The sequence below is a fragment of the Momordica charantia genome (genome assembly GCF_013281855.1).
Source record: "Momordica charantia cultivar OHB3-1 chromosome 4 unlocalized genomic scaffold, Mcharantia_2.0 BLBB01000004.1, whole genome shotgun sequence".
NCBI classification, from domain to species: Eukaryota; Viridiplantae; Streptophyta; class Magnoliopsida; order Cucurbitales; family Cucurbitaceae; genus Momordica; species Momordica charantia.
This window is the reverse complement of record NW_028275162.1, coordinates 19849980-19870311: the sequence shown is the minus strand read 5'-3', so window position 1 is coordinate 19870311 and position 20332 is coordinate 19849980. Positions and strand designations below refer to the sequence as shown.

The 20332-nt window shown below is 29.1% G+C and overlaps 1 pseudogene across 1 annotated transcript; it reads left to right on the top strand.

The window, feature by feature from the left end:
* The first annotated feature begins 15935 nt into the window (after positions 1–15935).
* On the top strand, positions 15936–19326 carry LOC148211991 (uncharacterized; annotated as a pseudogene). Its single transcript, XR_015790316.1, has 3 exons — positions 15936–16059; positions 18044–18186; positions 18442–19326. The product of XR_015790316.1 is annotated as an uncharacterized LOC148211991 (transcript).
* Positions 19327–20332: the final 1006 nt, after the last annotated feature.

The following is a 20332-nucleotide window of genomic DNA, read 5'->3' as shown; positions in this document are numbered from 1 at the left end:
TTTTAGTCCATGTCATTCCTTTATTAAAAATATTTAAAACTTGACATAGATGCCAATAATTGGTTGAGGTGTGGTTAAACCTGTTCGGTGACATTCATGTTTCTTTTTTTTTTTTAAGCATTGTGTAGCTATATTTTTCTTTCTTGTTTTTTATTTTTAAAAAATGTTTCCAAAATTATGTAGAATTTTTAAGAAATGTTTCTAAAATTATTTAGAATTTTTAGAAACAACAACGTCAAATTTCTTGTTTCCAATTTTTATAAAACATAGATAAAATTATTATTGATTTATAAAATGTATAATAAATATACAAACATTAAAAAAATTGAAAAGTTAATTTCCATTAAATTTAAAATATTTTTGTTTCTTTTTTCAATTAAAAAAAAGATAGAATAATAAATAAGAAGCACTTTTAAACATGCTTACATTTTTGTTAATTGAAAAAGAGGAGACTAAAAACAAGAAACAATAAATCAGAAATATGAAGGAAAAAAAAATACCCAATTGCATAATATTTTAACAAAAACAACAACCACGAATTTACTCAAATATATGCTATTAAATTAGGCCATTCTTTAATTTTACATTTTAAAAAGGCCATACCCGCCGACCAGGAATAAGCCTGCCCAATGAAAATGAAGAATTTGGGCCGATGGAGGACAGAAAATGAGCCTAAATACGGGCCCCTAGGCCGTAAGGACGGAAAATTAAAATTTTTAAAATGATTATTTGGCTGATTTTTCATAAATGGCTTCAAACACATCCTTAAATATTTCAACCAACCTCACGAGACAACCACCTGAGCCTATAACATTTGGTGTCGGAAACTATAAAAGATTATTATAATTAAACTCTTGAATTATAGGATTATTATAATTTAATCCAAATATTTTTAACTCTATAAAATTTAAAAACTAAAATATTGGTCATCACAAATTTTAGTTTTTAGACAACGTCTCTATTTAAGAAACAAAAAATTGTGGTAGAAAAATTGGGTTTGATGGTAACAATCCATCCTTTGAAGGTTGGGGCGGTTTGTACATTTTGCCTTATCTAAAAGTTTAACTGCAATAACTTCGTTAGTTTATGGGATGATTGATTAAATTGAAAATTTAAGGGTATGATTACAACAACTTTAATGGTTGAGGAAAATGTTTTTAATTTTCAAAAGAAGAAAAAAAATTATGTTATTATTCCAGATGGTAGAGAACGATTTTAAATTTTCAATAATTTATTATTTTGTTAATAATAGTTTTAAATCTCATTTTTTATTCCTGAAGTTTCAAAAAGTTATTTTTTTGTTTCATTTTTATTTTTGAAGTTTTAAAATACTATTTTAGTACCTCAACCTTCTTTAAGAAAAAAAAAACTTTGATTCTTAAACTTAGATAATTGTTACCATTTTTGCCTTAAATTAAGTTGGACAATTTGTTACGTTTTTATAGACTTTCCGTTTGATAAATTATTTAAAAAAAAAACATGAACTTTATGCATTTGATAAATTATGTGAATCATATATTTGATGCAAAAATTGATCGGACTTCAAAGAAAAACACTGCTAGAGCTGAGATTTTGTTGAAAATTAATAAATTTTGAGAGATTTTATTCTTCTCGTATATGTTTGGGTTGAAAATCGTACTGTCACAAAGAAATGTCTAGCTTTGAAGATCTTCCCTTTGGTCATGGTCTTGTCTAATGGTCGGCCTGAGGCCTTCCTTAAAGGTCCTCGCTAAAGATCATTAAGGGAGGAATGACCTTCCATGCTTAGCCAAATTCTAGATGACAAGAGTATGAACTGGAATAGCTACTCCTGACAGGCCGACCTTGGTCCCGACATGCTCAGATTCCTTGTCCGGTACTTCAACTTATAAATAGGGCACTTCACTCTTCAGTGAGGTATGTTATAGCTCGGTCTCCATACTAAGGTCGGACACAAAACTGACTTGAACGTCGGAGTGTTTGTTCCGTTGTACAGGTCTTTCCTTGTCAAGTGGCCTTTCAGCTCATTCCTTACACTTCCTTATTCTAGTCAGCCGACCTTGACTCATTAAGCTGGTCATCCCTTTCCAAGGACACCCAAGCTCTTCCCGCAATCATACCTGGAGTAGGTCAAGCTCTTCAACCATCATACCTGAAGTAGGTCAAGTTCTTCCGCGTGGCCAACCTTGACCAGGGCATACTGGTCAAACTTTTTGCATACACAGTATACTTATTGGGCTTAATTTTATGCCAGACTCAATTTTCGTTGAAATGAGTGAATATTGAAAAGTTTTTACTTCCTTTTTAAAAAATTAATTGAAGGTAAAAATTGCAAAATTTATTTAAATTTATGGTTCAATTTGGACCCTATTTTCAATTTCATCTAATTCACCCAATAATAAAAATAAAGTAAAAGTCTTCAAAACGCACAAATTATAGTAATCATATAATCAAGCATTATAAATTAATTTTTTCTAAATAGTTATAAAATTAATTCTAACCAAATACACAAGATTGACTATTGAATATTGCTGAAAAAAAAGATTGATCATTGATTATCTCTCGATTATCAAGTATACGAGTAAAAATTTATTTTTCTCCCTTTGAAGGCAAATATATTGTATTTTAATAGTGTTTTTTTTTTTTGTCTTCATTTTTCCATATTTCTCTATTTCCTTCTTTTCCTTCCTTACCTTGAAATAAAAATATTGAACAAAATACAACAAGTGCTCGAAATAACAAATGTAGGATGAGGGTGTGGGGTGACGAGCGTTTACGGAGGAGACAAAAGGAATGAGGAGAAGGAAAAATGAGAGGAAAAAAAGACCAAAGATGGCATGACCATAAACGATCAGAGTTTAGGGATAACTCCATGATTACTAGAGGGGAGGAGAAAAAAAAAAGGATAAATTTAACCTAATAAAATAGTTAAAAATTTAAATAAATATTTTTAAAAATCCTTGGTTTTTGAGATCTAGAGGAGAGGAGAAAAAAAAGGATAAATTTAACCTAATAAAATAGTTAAAAATTTAAATAAATATTTTTAAAAATCCTCGGTTTTTGAGATTTTTACTTAAGTCGCTGGCAACACTAAATGAGTAAGATAGACGGAATTTAAGTGGCTATGAGATGGGGCAAAAACTACTTTTGTAATTAGTTTGAAAAAGTAAGGTAAAGACATTGTTTCTATGACTACAAGATCTTCTGCGTGGTAACTATCTAAGTATCTAATACTTTAAAATGTTTTCATATTTTGAGATTTACTTAAATTGAAGGCAACAATAAATAAGCTCAGCTTCATTATTGGGTTTGAAGTTCAAAAGCTAGCCCAAGCTCAATCTAGGTACAATCCAAGCTTGGTCCAAAGGTCAACGTCTAAATGGTCTAACTAAATTGGATTGGATATGGAGATTTGCTTTTTTAAATCCGGTCTCGTTTGGACCATATTTAGATCGACCTATTGGAGCGGTCCAAAGGTCTGATCCCAATAATATAATCACATAATAATATTAATATTAATTATCAATATATAATTAGTTAGAACTGTGATTCACATTCTCTAAATTTTTTTATATTGATATAATAATACAATTTACTTATTTAAAAATAAAATAAATAAAATTGTAAACTATGATCCAAAATTTATTAATAATTTTTCTAAAAATGAAAAAAAATTACAAAAGAATAAAATAAAAACACAAATTCAATAATTCAATAATTTGGTTTGAAAAAATATTTAAAAAAGAACTTATTGTATGAGCTAATTCAAACCCGATCCAAATAGTCAATCTAAATTCAATCCAACTTTGACCCATTGAATTAGATCCATGGATTTGACAATGGACTTAGGTTTTAGTAGTGAGACTGACCCAAACAATACTTGAAGTCTGTAAGTCTTGGACTTGGGCCGAGCTCAAACCTCTTTTTCGAAAAAGAATTATTTGGGTTGGATTGGGCCGGACAAGCCCTTTAGGTTGAAAATGAGCAAGGTAGATACAATTCAAATGGAACTACTTTTGTAATTAGTTTGACAGTTAAAAAGTTTTTATTTAAACTATATTTTTAAAATATTTATTTTTGAAACTACCCCAATTTTATAAGTTATGTTTTAATTGCATTATTTTAGAACTTTCCCCTCGCCATTTCCGGCTGTTTTACTTTGCCAAAGACATGCTCAAACTTTTAGATTCATGTTTAATAGATTTTCTATATCCTTGAATTTTTGAAACTATCTGGTTGGATGTGGGATGTGGATTTTGACCTGCCACGTCTCAGAATTGAAAATGTGGATAGAATTAGCATCCGTGCAAAATATAGAAATTAACCTAAAAATACTGAGGTCGGTAGTTAGGACACGACCTAAGAAGCCGAGTTGACCTTCAGTAATGTCCGTAACGGTGTCTATTCCGACTCGGCAAGTTAGATCGGATTGAAACTACTTTGCTCGTCGGAGTGCTAACCTTGTTTTGTAGGTTCCTCAAGTGCTCTGAGAGGTCGTTTAGTAGCTCAGAGAAGATCATTCCGATCACTCCAACCCTGACAAATCCAAGCTCAAACATATCTCGTGTATTTTTAAATTTAAATTTTGGATCAATAATTTTTAAATTTTTATCTAATGAGTCTTTGATGTTGAATCCATAGGACTTTTTAAAAAATTCACAAACTTAATGAGACGTAAATTTGAAAAATTAAGTATTATTAGATATAAAATTCAATTGAATGTCAAATAAATCTAATTAATTTTCTTTTTAATAAATCGCACACCTATTCGACACAACAATCGAGAGTTTAGAGATCAAGTTGAAAGTTTAAGGAACTAAACTGGTAATCTTACGCAAAGATTATTAGAATTTTCTTTTAATACGTCCATGACCTATTAGAAACAACAATGAAAGTAAATTAGAGATCAAATTGAAAGTTTAAGAACTAAACTTGTAATTTTACGAATGGATTATTAAAATTTCATGTCATATTATAAGGTTACCAGATGAATTGTTGAGTTTAGAAAGCGTCGTAAAAATATTTATTCTTCATAAGTTAATTTCAATTTTTAGTATCATAAACGGTTGAGTATTAGAGGGCAAAGTAATGTACTGCGGCTGCATGGTAACATGAAAACATTAACCAAAGACTCGAGAAATTACTCGAGCGTCAACCATGTTGAATAATTTTTCCAGGAGAGGAAAATTAGAGAATTATTTTAAAACATTAGCTTTGTGCATTTGATAAATTATATAAAGCATATGTCTTATACGAAAATTGATGGGACTTCAAAAAAAAAAAAAAAAAAACTATCTAACTTGGCAAAATTGACAAACAGTCCTCCATTTTCGAAATCACTAGCAAAAACTATCTAACTTTTGTAATTAGTTTGAAAAAGTAGGGTTGGATTTTTTTTTTTATAATTTAAACTACTTTTTAAAAATATTTATTTTTAAATCTACCCCAATTCTAGAATTTTAATTTTAATTACATTATTTTTAAACTTTGCCTTCCTATTTCCGATTGTTTTTTACTTTGCAAAAATATGCTAGAATTTTTGGCAACCTAAAAAAGGTTTGGATGAAATTAAAAGTTTGATCCTCAACTTTTGGATTTATGTTTAATAGTTTCTCTATATCTTTAAATTTTAAAAAATATTAAATAGATTCTTGAATTTTTAATTTTATGTCTAATAAGTTTTTAGTTTTTAATTTTGTGTCTAACAGATTCTCAACTTATACAACTATAGAAAAGTTCAAAAACTTAAATGGACATAGAATTGAAAACTTATGTTCTATATAGAATTTAATTTTATATCAAATAGATCTATTAATTTTAATTTTTTTTTCTTTAAGAAAATGAACCTGTAAAATTTTAGGGATCAAATTAAAAGTTTAAGTACTAAATTTGTAATTTAACGAAAAGATTATTAGAATTTTCTATTCCACTGTAAAGTTCCCAAATGAATAGTTGAGTCCATGAAACTTTGTAATTTTTTTTTCATATGCTAATTTCAATTTAGTGTCATAATCGATTAAATATTAGGAATATCTAGTGAAAAGGGAAGGTTAAGCAGATTCAGTATGGAATAGGAGAGAGAGAAGAAACCAAAAACTCAAAGGAGGAGAGAGGTGACCATGTTGAATAATTTCCTTCCTCTGCTCTTTCACAGTTATGGCAATAAAAGAAATTCGGAGGATGTATGTTGAACTTTATGGATCCAAAATCAAAATCTATAATTTATAACCCTTACTTACACCTACAAGAGTAGTGGCCGACTATCACTGTGGTGAGATTCATGTACTCATAAAGTAGTAGTCTAGCCACAGCGACAGAGACTGACTGTCATTTTAGTGATATTCATATACTCATAAAGTAGTAGATTAGTCACAGCGACAGTGTCTAACTGTCATTTTGGTGAGATTCACGCACTCACAAAGTAGTAGCCTAGCCACAGAAACTCTAAACCCACATTATTTCCTCTCTGCCTCTGTTTGTTTGTTCAATGTCTCCTTCAAAATTTGTGCTCTTACTATGCAATTTATTGCTCCTTCACCCCATTTTATCTATAATGATCATTCTAACCTCTATTTTAATGCTTTCCGTTTAGGGTTTCTTTTATTTTGTCAATTATCTATCAGGGAAGTTCCCAATTTGAGTGAAAAAATTTACTTATATCATGGAATTTTGAGTTTTGAAGTAAGATTTTTTTAGTTCAGTCTCTCTTCTGTTGAGCAGCAGCCATCTTCTTTTTTATTTACCTTTAATTAATGCCTCGTTTGAACCATCCTCAGTGATTTTCTCTCTCTTACTCTTTGTTTTATTGCTCTATAACAGTACATATCAGCTTCTATTTATTCTTTTTTGGGCGTCTCTCCAAAATTTGACGCTAATAAAATAGTAGGTTTGATAAGTTGTGGGGGATAGTAATTCACTTAAATCGTGGGCGTTCAATACGATTTTAGTAGAATTCCACACGATTAGTCGATTATGATGGCACCCACGTGACCCAGGGGCGGATGCCGATCTATGGGGCACGTGCCCTCTTGATTTAGTTAAATAATATTTGTTATTATTCGGTTGGCTGTGGACTTGCGCGGGCGTTACTACCATCTCAAATTCGAATCCTCAAAGTCAAAACTGCGGAATTAATGTTTTCTTCAGAAAACTACTAAAAAAAAAAGTTTTTTCAGAAAAGTATAAATATATATATATATTTTTTTTTATTTAAAAGAAATGCTCAAATTTTTTGCAACATAGAAAAGGTTACATGAAATTAAAAATTTCATCCCTCAATTTTGAAATTTATTTTGTTTATAGTACGTCTTTGATCTTTAAACCTTAAAATGTATTTAATAGATCTCCAAATTTTAATTTTTATTATCTAATAACTCATTCAATCCTTTAACTAAAAAATTTCAATTTGCCTCTAATGAATCTTGATCTATACAATATTTTTAAAGAATTCACAAACTTAATCCGTCACAAAATTGAAAATTTATGTTTTATTAGATACAAAATTCAACGTGTCAATTAGATCTATTAAATTTATATTTTAATAGAGTGAATAAATCAATAACCTATTAGACAATAAATTAAAAGTTTAGAGATCAAATTTAAATTAGTTTAGAGACTAAATTTGTTAAACAAAAAGATTATTAGAATTTCCATATGCATCATAAGGATCAGAAATAAATGGTTGAGTCCTGAAATCTTTGTAAATATTTTTTCATAAGGTAATTTCAATTTTTAGTATGAATCGGTTATGTATTAAAGAGATAAGAGGAAGTGTAGTGCACTGGCTGCAGCGTAATTTTAGAAGAAAAACCAAATTTTATGTAATATTTCTCTGAAATCTCCTTAACTTTGTACCAAACAAGATTTTTTATAACTCATTAAATGCACAATTGTAATTAGCTAGTCGGATTTCACAAGTTCAAGACAAAGGTTGTTATAGTTATCCAAATTTAATTTATAGTAAAAAATTGATCCTCAATTATCAAGTTTTATGACAAAAAAATAAAGCAAAACTCGGATAGTTTTGAAACTAATGAGATCGTGAGAATTGGGTTCAAATAAATCATGAGAATTCTATATGATTCCTCCACAATCGGATATTACGATGGTATGTGACAACCACGGGTGGAATCATGCATATATATATATATATTTTTTCTCTTTCCTTTCTTTTTTCAGGTTTCTCTTTCATTTTCTTAAATTTGAAATAACACGTTCTAGATCTTAAAAAAAAATTCCAACCAAGTGAGAGTGCAAGATGACAACCATGGGATGGAGGCAAGGAAACAATTGAGATATAAATAGGAAAAAAGAAAAAGTAAACACGACATAAATTAGAAATGATTGACGAACCAACACGAGAGGTGAAGAGAAAGAATAGGTAAACATTAAAAGAAATATATTCAATTTATTAAAGACAAAATATATATTTTAAAAAGTCCTATTCGAAATCACCGGTCAACATCAAATGGCTTATAATGGGCACCATTTACATGACAATTCATATGCAATAACTATTTGAATTTTGTAATAAATTTGAAAAAGTACCGTTGAGACTTTTTTTTTATTTATTTAAACTACCTTTTAAAGTATTTAAAAAAAAGTCTGATGAAATTAAAAGTTTGATCCTCAACTTCAGATTTATGTTTAATAGCTTCTCTATATATTTAAATTTTAAAAAACATTAAATAGATTCTTACATTTTTAATTTTGTGTCTAATAAATTTTTAGTTTTTAATTGTGTGTATTTCAATCCATGCAACTTTTTGAAAAATTCACAAACTTAACGGACATAGAATTGAAAACTTAAAGTTGTATATATTAGATATAACATTTAATTTTAAATGAAATAGATCCATTAATTTTATTATTATTTTTTTTTGAGAAAATGAATATGTCAATAATCTATTAGACCTAAAAATAAAATTTTAGGGATCAAATTGAAAGTTTAAGTACTAAATTTGTAATTTAACGAAAATGATTATTATAAATTTCTGTTCCATTATAAGGCTCCCAAATGAATAGCTGAGTCCATCAAACTTTCTAAAATTTATTTTTCATATGCTAATTTAAATTTATTGTCATAATCGATTAAATATTAAAGAGAGGAAGTGAAAATGGAAAGTTTAGCGGCACAGTTTGCAGGATACGGATTCAGTTTGAAATAGGAGAGAGAAGAAACCAAGGACTCAAACGAGGGAGAAATTACTCAAGAGGTGGCCATGTAATCCTCACTCAAACCCACAATTGACTAATCGTCACTCAATAGTGACGGTCACTTTGTGAGATCCATGTACTCGTAAAGTAATAGTTTAGTCACAATGACAGTAGCTGACTGACATTTTGGTGAGATTCATGTACTCACAAAGTAGTAGCCTAGCCACAGCAATAGTGACACACTGTCACTTGATATTCAGATACTCACAAAGTAGTAGCCTAATCATGAAAACTCTAAACCCACCTCATTTCCTCTTTGCCTTCCACGTGTTTGTTAAATGTCTCCTTCAAAATTTATGCTCTTACTATGCAATTTATTGTTCCTTCACCCTATTTTGTCTCTAATAATCCTTCTAACCTCTATTTTAACACTTTCCATTTAGAATTTCTTTTATTTTGTCAATTATCTCTTGGGGAAGTTCCCAATTTGAGTGAAAAAAATTACTTATATCATGAAATTTTGAGTTTTGAAGTAAAATTCTTTGAGTTCAGTTTCTTTTCTATTGAACAACACAGTCGTATTCTTTCTTGTTTACCTTATTGATGCCTCATTTCAGCCATTGTTAGTAACTTTCTCTCTCTCACTCTTTGTATTTTCTTGCTCTATGTCGGTGGATTTTAACTTTTATTTCTTCTTTTTCAAGCATCTCTCCCAAATTTGACACAAATGAAATAGTAGGTTTGATAAATTGTGGGGATAGTAATTCACATAAATCGTGGGATTTCTACACGATTTTCCTATAATTCCATACGATTAGTCAATTATGATGGCACCCACGTGACGTGACGAGGCAGGGGCGTTACTTTCCATATCACCATCTCAAATTCAAATCCTCAAAGCTGCCGAATTAATGTTTTTTTTAAATATAAATGTGTTTTTTATTTAAAAATAAAAATATTATTTTCATATGTAAAGAAAATTTTGAAATTTTATTTTCTAAATTTTTCATATGTAAAGAAAATTTTATTTTTCATATGTATAGAAATTTTATTTTCTATTAATGAGAGCAAAATGATTTGAAGAGAGAATAATGTTTGCTTTGATAATTGGTGTGTAGAATGGTGAAATTTGGTGGTTTTAAATAGGGTTTCAAAGATGAAATTTGGCCGTTGGATTTAGGGTAACAAATGAGGGATGATGGAGATTGAGAAATTATATGAAATTGAGAGAAGAATGTGGAATTGAGAGAATTGTGAGAATTTGATTTGTTTAGATTGAAAGCGTGTCGTCACATGATCTGTCCACATCATCCACCACGTCACCAAAATTGTCGATGCCACGTTACTGCCACATCATTGCCACGGTGGCATAATTTGACTATTAAATGTCACATCCCCTATCACGTAGGATAGGTACACTTGACTTGTTTTTCCCATAATTTTCATTTAAACTCCAACTCTATTGATTCAAAAAACGTTGGATTTGTCTTTTCGAGTTCTATGAAATAGACACTTTGAAACACTAAAATCATTAGTAAATAAAGTTTGTTATCATCAAAACATTCGGTATGATTGAAGCTCATAAAGCTAACACAGTATCGTTTTTATTTGAATGCTATCAATTTTATAATAAATATATGTTTTCTAATACACTTGATGTATAAGAATACATTTTCAACAAATATTTTCTGTCAAAAAAAAAACAAATATTTGAAAATTTATCGGAGAGTAAAAACTACAAAAGTGAATATTGCAATACCTTTGATAAAATTGAAAATTTTTAGTAAAAAGTGATACACACTGAGTTTAGGATTAAAATTGACTTTTTGTTTTTGCATTATGTTTATATGTAGTTGTGTCTCCTAACGTTAAATCTTGGATCTGCCACTGACGTGTGAATTGTATTTTAGTAGTACTAGTTAGATTCACGTGTGTTGCACGTTGATTAACATTTTTAGAATATAATTTTATACTGTGAAATTTCATATTTGAATGAATATACCTTTTATTAATGCTTAACTATTAAATATTTGACATGAATTTTAAAAATAATGAAAGCGATAAAATAATAAAAAACATCATAGATAATTAAAGTTTAAGTACATATATATGTATAGTTTCGTATCTTTTTTTTGAAGAACCTTTTCCATGTTAATAGTCGATACTAAAATTCAAATTAATCGTCATTTTAAAATAGTAATATACTGTATGATTGACATAAAAAAAAGTTAGAAATTAAAAAAAAAGTGAATTATGCTAATCATGGAATAACTATTAAATGTAAGAATTAATAGGTAATTATTGTACTAAAACTTGAAGTAGGTAATTTCTTTCATTTATTCAAGTGGAATATCTTTATTAAAAAAATGATGTAAATTATTTAGTTTTTATGCCAATTACCGCTGCGCTGTACTCGCTTTGGCATATACCTCCATCAATTGTATTCTTTTAATAACTTTCATATAATCGTGTGTTCTTGTTGATTTTTTTCCCCAAAATTGGTAGGACCTCCAATTTTTGTTGATTTTCCTTCAAGAATATGATAAGATCTCATACTTTTGGGTGATTTTTCTTCACAAAAATGATTGAATCTTATTTTGTTTTGTTAGTTTTAGGACCAATTACACCTAAATATGATCACAGTACATAAATTATTAATCAAAACTACAACATCAGTTTACAAGAGAATACAAAACTAACATAATTAAGAGAGCCATATTATAATAGATACGAACATTCAAATTAAAATATAAATTGAATATTTTATATTTTAAAACTTAAAAATAATACATGAACTAAATATCAACGAGTTATCTGATCAAAGAAAAAAAAATTCATAGATATTCTCGACGAAAGAAAAAAAAGATACAATTTTTATGTATAATCGCTTTAGTTTTCTTTCGTTTTATAGATGGTTTGCAATCGCACCTATATGTGAATATACAGATCACTTTGTCGAAGAGTTGCACCTTTATTGTATTAACTGATCTCCATCACATCGATATGTTCGAATAGACACAACTTCTACGGTTTTGATCGCACCAATTCTTTCAATAGACACTTTGATCCAAATAGTCGCATCTTATAGAAATTTGAAAGGTAAAATAGATATGGGTAAGACATGCATATTGAATCAACAGACACGATCGACCAATAGTATCTCCTAGAAGTTTAAAAGACAAGATTAGTATATATTAAAAAATTGAGAGTAAAATTGGTAGAGAAAAATTATCCTTTGTAGCCCATTTATATATAGTATAGAATTTTTCTCTTTTTTGTTTTTGATTTTGTTTTAATTTTTCTCTCTTTCTTTTTCCTTCCTTATCTCTCCCTACTTCTGTCGTCCTCTCCAAATTTAAAATAAAACTTTCTAGATTTTCAACTAGAAAGAAATAAATAAATTTAAATGAGTAAAGTAGTTAGAAAATAAAATAAAATATTTAAATTTATTAAAAATAAAAAAATATATTTTTAAATATTCTCGATTTTCGAGATTTACTAAAATTGCGGCAACACTAAATCGCTTAAAATGGGTATGGCTATCATATCTTTTACATGGCAAATATTGTACATGACAAAAACTATTTGAAGTTTGAAAAAATACTGTTAAGATTTTTTTTTTTTTTTTTTTTAAATTTAAACTACCATTTTTTTAAATATTTATTTGCAGAACTACCCAAAATTTAGAGGTTTTTTTTTTAAATTTTAATTACATTATTTTTAAACTTTCGCCGACCATTTCCGGTAGATTTACTTTGCCAAAAGATACTCTATTTTTTTGCAACATAAAAAAGTTACATCAAATTAAAAAGTTTTATCCCCTGACTTTTAGATTTATGTTTGGTCTAGAACTTTAAACCTTAAAAAATATATAATAGATCTTTAATTTCTTATTTTGTATTTAATAAGTCATCAAAATTTTTTACTAAAAATATTTTCAATTTTGTGTCTAACCAGTCGTGATCTATACAACCTTTTTCTTTAAACCACAAACTTATTGAGATACAAAATAAAAAATTTATGTCTTATTAGCTACAAAAGTCAACATGTTAAATAGATTTAATCTATAATATATTAAAAAAAGGAGTATCTTGGAAAAGCAATTTTGGACTATTCTACCCACCTATCGATTTTAATTTACTAAGAATGTCATCTCTTATTTTTAATAACTTTATTTAATAAAAACATAAAAGTTATGAATATGAAAAGCTTGAATATGAAAAGTTACGTATATTTACTCCTAAAAATTTATGATTTTACTTTAATTGAAATTAATGGAATTAAAAGGTATTGGAATCTCAAAAGTTTTTCAACTCATATCCATCTCCTACATGTGTGTATATATATGAGTTCCTCCCTTCTTCTTCTCACCATAATTTAGCTCTCTTCCTTAGTTTGCTTCTTTTCATTTCTTGATCAATTCTTTTAAATTTTATACATATAGATTTAGTAGCATCATAGTGTACAATAACGTAGCACGTTGAGCATCTCTATTTATAAGAGTTGCAGCATAATGTTGCTTATAAGTAGAAGTCATTGAATCTTACAATTTTATCTCAAACATTAATCAAAGGTGGGCAATTTCTGAGAAATTCAGGTATTAATCATTCCTATAAATGCTATAAATTATTTTACAGTTATGATTTTTTTATTCTATGTAATATGGATTATTCAATCAACTTTCTCTCCTATTTGTAGATTAAAAAAAATAAAAAATTATAATCAACTTTCTATCCTATTTGTAGATTAAAAAAAATAAAAAATTATCTTCTACTACTATTAAGAAATAATGCTATTATTTTTATCGGTTGAGTTTCATTCAAAGGAAATAGCATATTGTAGCTAAAAAATGATATCCTATCATGCATAGGAATATTTTGTGCTGTTAAATTAAAACTCTTTCTATTCACAATTGTAAATTTATTATTACTCATTAACATTAATACAACAAATTAAAAGTGGATTAAAAATAAATATTATAGAAATATTATAATATAATAATTTTTATTACAGTAATTATTATATATTTTTTTATTAAATACCCAAGTATAATAAGTAAAATTAACTTGTAGATATAAATTTATGAGTATCTATTGTTTTAAAGAAAAATGGATAAGTTCTTAATGCTAAAAATTAATTAGGGAAAAAAATCAATCATATTTTTATTAAGTGAAAAGAAAATCAATTTGAATAAATGAAAATTTAAATGCACCTAATAAATGTATAGAATTTTTAAAATATTGGATGTGAAAAAAATCATTTTACTTTCTTGAAAAATTTTAATACTTTTTTTCTAAAATATAAAGTAGATTTTTCTTCCAACATTATTAACAAAAATTGAGTTATATAATTCTATTCATTTATAAACATTTCTTTTTAAGTTTTTTAATTTTGATATATTCTTTTTTCAATAAATAGTGATATTTTTGTTAATAAAAAATTAAATAAAAAATATTACGTGCATTGCACGTGGTGATACACTAGTAATTAAAAAAAGAAAATAATCTATTAGACACCAAATTAAAAGTTCGAAGATAAAATTTAAATGAGTCAAGAGCCTAAATCTGTAATTTAACAAAAAGATTATTAAAATTTCCTATTGCTTTATAAGGCTCGATAATGAACGGTGTGGATCAAATTAATTTTATATATGTTATTTATTTTTCCATGTTTCTCTTTCATTTTCATTCACCTCTCTTCCCTTTCTTTCCATTCTCTCCTCTTCTCCAAATTTGAAATAAAATATTCTAGATCTTGAACGATCTTCCAATAAAGTGAGAGTGTAGAATGTCAACAAATTAAAAATGGTTGGTAAACGACCATGGTAGTTGAGAAAAAAAAAAGGATGAATTTAACTAAACGGAATAGTTAAACATTAAAATAAATATTTTAAATTATTAAAAATAAATTAAATATTTTAAAAAGTCCTCGATTCTCGAAATCGCAGACAAAATCTATTGGTAATTAGTTTGAAAATGTATTGTTGAGATTTTTTTTTATTTAAACTAAAATTTAAAATGAATTACTTTCAAATCTACCCCAGAAGTTTTTTATTATTTTATTATTTTAAATTTTATTTACATTATTTTTAAACTTTCTCCCTACCATTTTCCGTCCTTCTTTATTTTTGCCAAAGGTATGCTCAAATTTTTGGCAACGTAAAAAATGAAGGATGAAACTAAAATTTTCATTCATCAACTTTCAAATTTATTGTTTAATAGGTTTAAAATTCAGTGCTTGATTGCATGGTATGTTTGAAATAGAAGAGAGAAGAAACCAAAGACTCAAAGGAGGGAGAAATTACGCAAGAGGCATGGCTTCTATAAATGTTGTCCTCTACGTGTTTGTTCAATGTTCCCTTCAACATTTGTGCTCTCTTACTATGAAATTTATTGCTCGTTCACTTCATTTTGTCTACAATATCCTTCTAACCTCTATTTAATGCTTTCCATTTATGATTTCTTTTATTTTGTCAGTTATCTCCAAGGGAAGTTCCCAATTTGAGTGAAAAAAATGACTTATATCATGGAATTTTGAGTTTTGAAGTAAGATTCTTTGAGCTCAATCTCTCTTCCATTGAACAACAGCCATATTCTCTCTTGTTTACCTCTAATGATGCCGCGTTTCAGTCACCGTTAGTGCTTTCTCACTCTCACTCTCTGTTTTCTTGCTCTATGTCGGTGCATGTTAACCTCTATTTCTTCTATTTTGGTCGTCTCTCCCAAATTTGCTCTCTCTCATATCTTAGAAGTCTAACATCGTCTCCCCTTTTTAGACTATCTTTGTGGAAAGCGGAAGAAATGGGTTATTGGGTGACTGATTATCTCCCTAGACTTGACAAAAATCTCAATATTTTGGTGGTGGATCATGATCCCCTCTCTCTTATGCAGATGGCTTCTTTGCTTGAGCAACAGTTCTACAAGGGTACTATACTTCACTGTATTTCAATTATTAATGCTTCTTTATATTAGGGACTAAACCTGTGCATGTCTAATTTAGAAAGTAATTTAGTAAATTTTAGTGACATATTTTTATGGGAGGGTTTTAAGAAAATTACAGTGGATCATTGTTGAGAAATGAAAATTTTTAACTTGATTTCTTAATTCTTTTCCAATCAATCTCGTTTTTCTATAGGACCGTAATATATTTTATTGGTTCAGTCCCTTTTTCCATTTTAAACCATACAAAGACTGAATCGAGGTACTCAATTTTTTCAAATAAAGAATCGAACCGACGTTTTGGTTCTTCTCATTTTGGCGTTAGAGCTAGGCTTTGGAGGGAGAATTAGGATGTCACTAAGTCAAGTTTGAATCTTTACGGAACATCGAAAGGAACGAGGGATGGAATGATGACGGTGTTAGAGATGTAGAAAAGAGTGCTTGGTTCTATATGTAACTTTGGTTCGGTTCAGTTTTCTATACATAAACCGAATCAAAACAAAAGTTTTTTGTTTTAAAAATTAAAGAAGCGAGAATTCCAATGCTTAAAAGAAATAAAGAAAATTGTTGTGGGTGGGACACCAGAGGCTAAAGGGGAGATCAACATCTCTGGAGTTGTTATTGAGCATCTCGCGAAATATCTCCAATTGTGTATGCTCACTTATGTGGAAGTCGATGGAGAGGTTGCCTTTGAAGTCCACAAAACTTGTCCATCCCATTCCCATGGAGTATATATATCATTATATAAACGAAAAGTTTTTTATTTCTCCTATTAAATTGGTAGAAATTTTGAGTTTGTTCGTATCCAATTTAAACAAAAGTGAAAGGAAGTAAAATATAAAAGACGAAATACAAATTGTTTAAATAATAGGGACTAAATTTAAAATATATAGGAAGACAAATGGACGAATTTGAATGGCAATGTTTAAAGGAACTTTCATACTTCACATATACCTCATTTCTAGAAAATTGTTATGGATCATTGTTGACAAATGGGAAGAACTTTAACTTAATTTTTTAATCCTTCTTATCTCTTAGTTTCTCTCTTTCATCATAATACTTTATCTTAGCTGCATCGTTAATCGGACTTCAGCTATGCTTTTAATTTATACTATATTTTCATATTAGGATATTTTCCTTAATGATAGAGTTAATGGTAAGAGTATGTGCTATTTTGCTCCATTAGTTTCTTTCTTTGAAAACCAGCATTGAATTTTTAGAAGAGGGATGGCAACGTATTCCCATCCTCCCTCCGTTGGGAATTTTTTTTCCACCTCTGTCTCTATCTTCGAAATTTTGGGCGGAGACGGGACGGAATTCTCTAGTAAATATATTTATTACTTTTTTTATATATATTATTTATTTTTATGGAAATTAAAATTAAAGAAAAAAAAGGCTAAATCGGTACTCGACTTTAGCTTTTTTAAAAGTATTTATTAAAAAAATATAAATATTAAAAAAATATTAAACAAGGCAGAGTCGGGGATATGGAGACGGGACAAGGAGACTTCCCCCATCCTCACCTGGGATCCTGTTTAGAATTTCCGGTTTGATTTTGTCCCCAATCAAATTGGAGATTCTCCCACCCGATCAGGTTGGATACTGGCGGGAATCGGATCCTACGTTTTTTTTTGTCATCCATAAATTTAGAGCATAAAAGTACAAAAGATGAATGATGTCCTATAGTTTAAGTTTAACAACTTTATGTGCACTGGTCTGCAATTTATCCTTTTCCTTCAAGTATAATTGTTTTGAACTTTCATTTATTAGTCTAATTACATAAATATTCCCCTTTTTTTTCTGTCTTTTCATGAATTTGATGTGCTTATAATCCTTATTTAGTATTCATTTATCCATATATGCACTTTTTTGCTCTACCAAACAACTTTGGTCAATTTTATTGGGAGAAAAGCAAAACTCAATTATATGATATGAAAGATGAAATTTTCCTAACTTGAATTTCTTATCAGTTACCGTCACTCAACAAGCATCTGTAGCTCTATCAATGATTCAGGAAAAAGGTGACCGATCCGATCTTGTCATGGCCAACGCGAGCATGCCCGATATGGACAAATTTTCGTTCTTGCACGCGCTTCTTAAGAAGAATATTGCTGTCATTTGTAAGCTTGCATTTACATGGTTATCTCATACAATTTTATGTTTTCTTTATTCTTAAGCTACTTAATTGCAAAGCAATTATGCTGTCGGGGATGAATTTGGACGTGGCTACAAAAGCGTCGGAGGGAGGAAAATCCTATTTTCTTCAGAAACCGATTTCAAAGGATGATCTCAAATACGCATGGCAACACATATATCAAAATAACACACACAAATGTAACCAAACAAACCCATAAAGTAAATTATATAGAAAAATCAAAATTTGGAAAAGAATCTACAGGCATCCAAATCCAATTCCTCCGCTAGAACTCAAATTTCTCCTCTACTTCAAAAGCAGCATCACAAGATGAGAAGATTTAGAGATGGAGATAGATTGACCTCTGTTTTAGGGGCGGATAAACTCCAACCTATTCCTAGATTGCCTGTTAGCGACTTTGTAAATTGTGGTTTCAAAATACCTGACCACAATTTCCAGCAAGTTGGCTTAAACTACAATTCAATTCCATTCAACAACAATAAGGAAGTTGGATTATACCCTTATAACATCCAAACATTTGAAAATGAAAGGAGTGTTTTATGCGCTGACGTTAGTGAGAAGTTTGCTTTAGTCGGAGAGGGTGTTCAAATATCTGAGTTGAACTTTCCAAATGATTCTACAACAACTTCGGAGGTAACCTGTTCTTGCATATTTGATGAAATCCAGTTCCCGTAATTGATCCGGAGCTAGATTTGAGTGCTTTTGGAATTGAAGACCAAAAAGCAACTAAATGTACTGGTACAGCAGAAGAGATTCAGTCAGGATTGAGGGATATCACTTTGCCCGTCTCGAACAATGTTGCTCCAGATTTTATTGACTGGGGATCGGAGCTTCCCACTACTTTTGGAAGTGAAGGAAAGCAACATTAATAGAGTATGCTGATTTGATCTTAAATGTACTAGAAGATGATACATACAATCTTAACAGCGCCTTAAATTTAAGCGACATTGATAAATACTGCGAATGGTTAAGAAGCACAGTAATAGAAGATGGAAGTGGTCCAGACAGCTTTATTAATTGTGACAATGCAAAGATGGTTCCAATTGGAAATGCCCAATAAGTATGTATTGCCGTTGAAACCTTGGAAATAATGTAAGATATTTGTATGCTTATTCTGTCCAAAATGTTTTTACTTCTTCTATGTTCTGGTTGTCATGCAATGATATAACATGATTGGTTTGTATTTACGTACTTGCAAAATCAGGTTGCCGATGCTCCAGAGATATGAACGAGAATCAGATAAAAAGTTAGTAGCTAGAATTATATGTACGGGGAGAGAGATAAAAAGTTAAAATTTAGGAAGTGTACACAGGACTAGATAATAGTTGAAGAGTGGCTTATAAACAACAAATATTTGGTACGCATAAGTTTTCCATTGTTGTTGTCGCAACGTCATCGCGACGCGGAGTGGCCGACGTCATCCCCTGAAGGGTCTCTTTCGAGATAAGGGTTTGGAGTCGCCACCAATCATCTACGAGGTGTGATGGGTCATCTAAAAATAAAGACAAGGTCTGCGAAAACAGATTGTTGGTTCGGGAGTCGACTGAGCGTAGGGAAGGTGTTAGCACCCTACAACACCCGTTCGAAAACGGTACCACATTTTGTCAAAAATTATCCTATTATGTTATTTGATCCAAAAAAATATTTTTTTATTTTAAATGTCTCATATTATATTAATTCACATTTTAGATATGAATTAATAGATATGAGTGGCACGAAAGCCATTAGAAAAATTTTGACATAGGTTCCAGTTCCCATCATTGGAATTTTTGAAATAATTATTTAGTAAAAAAAAAATAATAAATAAAAAAATAATTTTAATTTTATGAAACATTAAACTTGAACTTGAACTTGCGACATGAGACACTAAAACATCACACCAATGTGTCACCATTTTGAGATATAAGCTATACTCTTTTTTAAAATACATATTTTGTATTTTTGAATTTTGTTTAAAAAAAAGAAAAAAAACTCTAAATGAAATCTTTTATTTAAAATAATTATTTAGTAAAAACAACGATAAAATGTAGCATTCAAAAACTTGAACTTGGGTCGATGTAAACATCATATTCTTTTACACAAACAAAAGTTTTAATTTATTTTT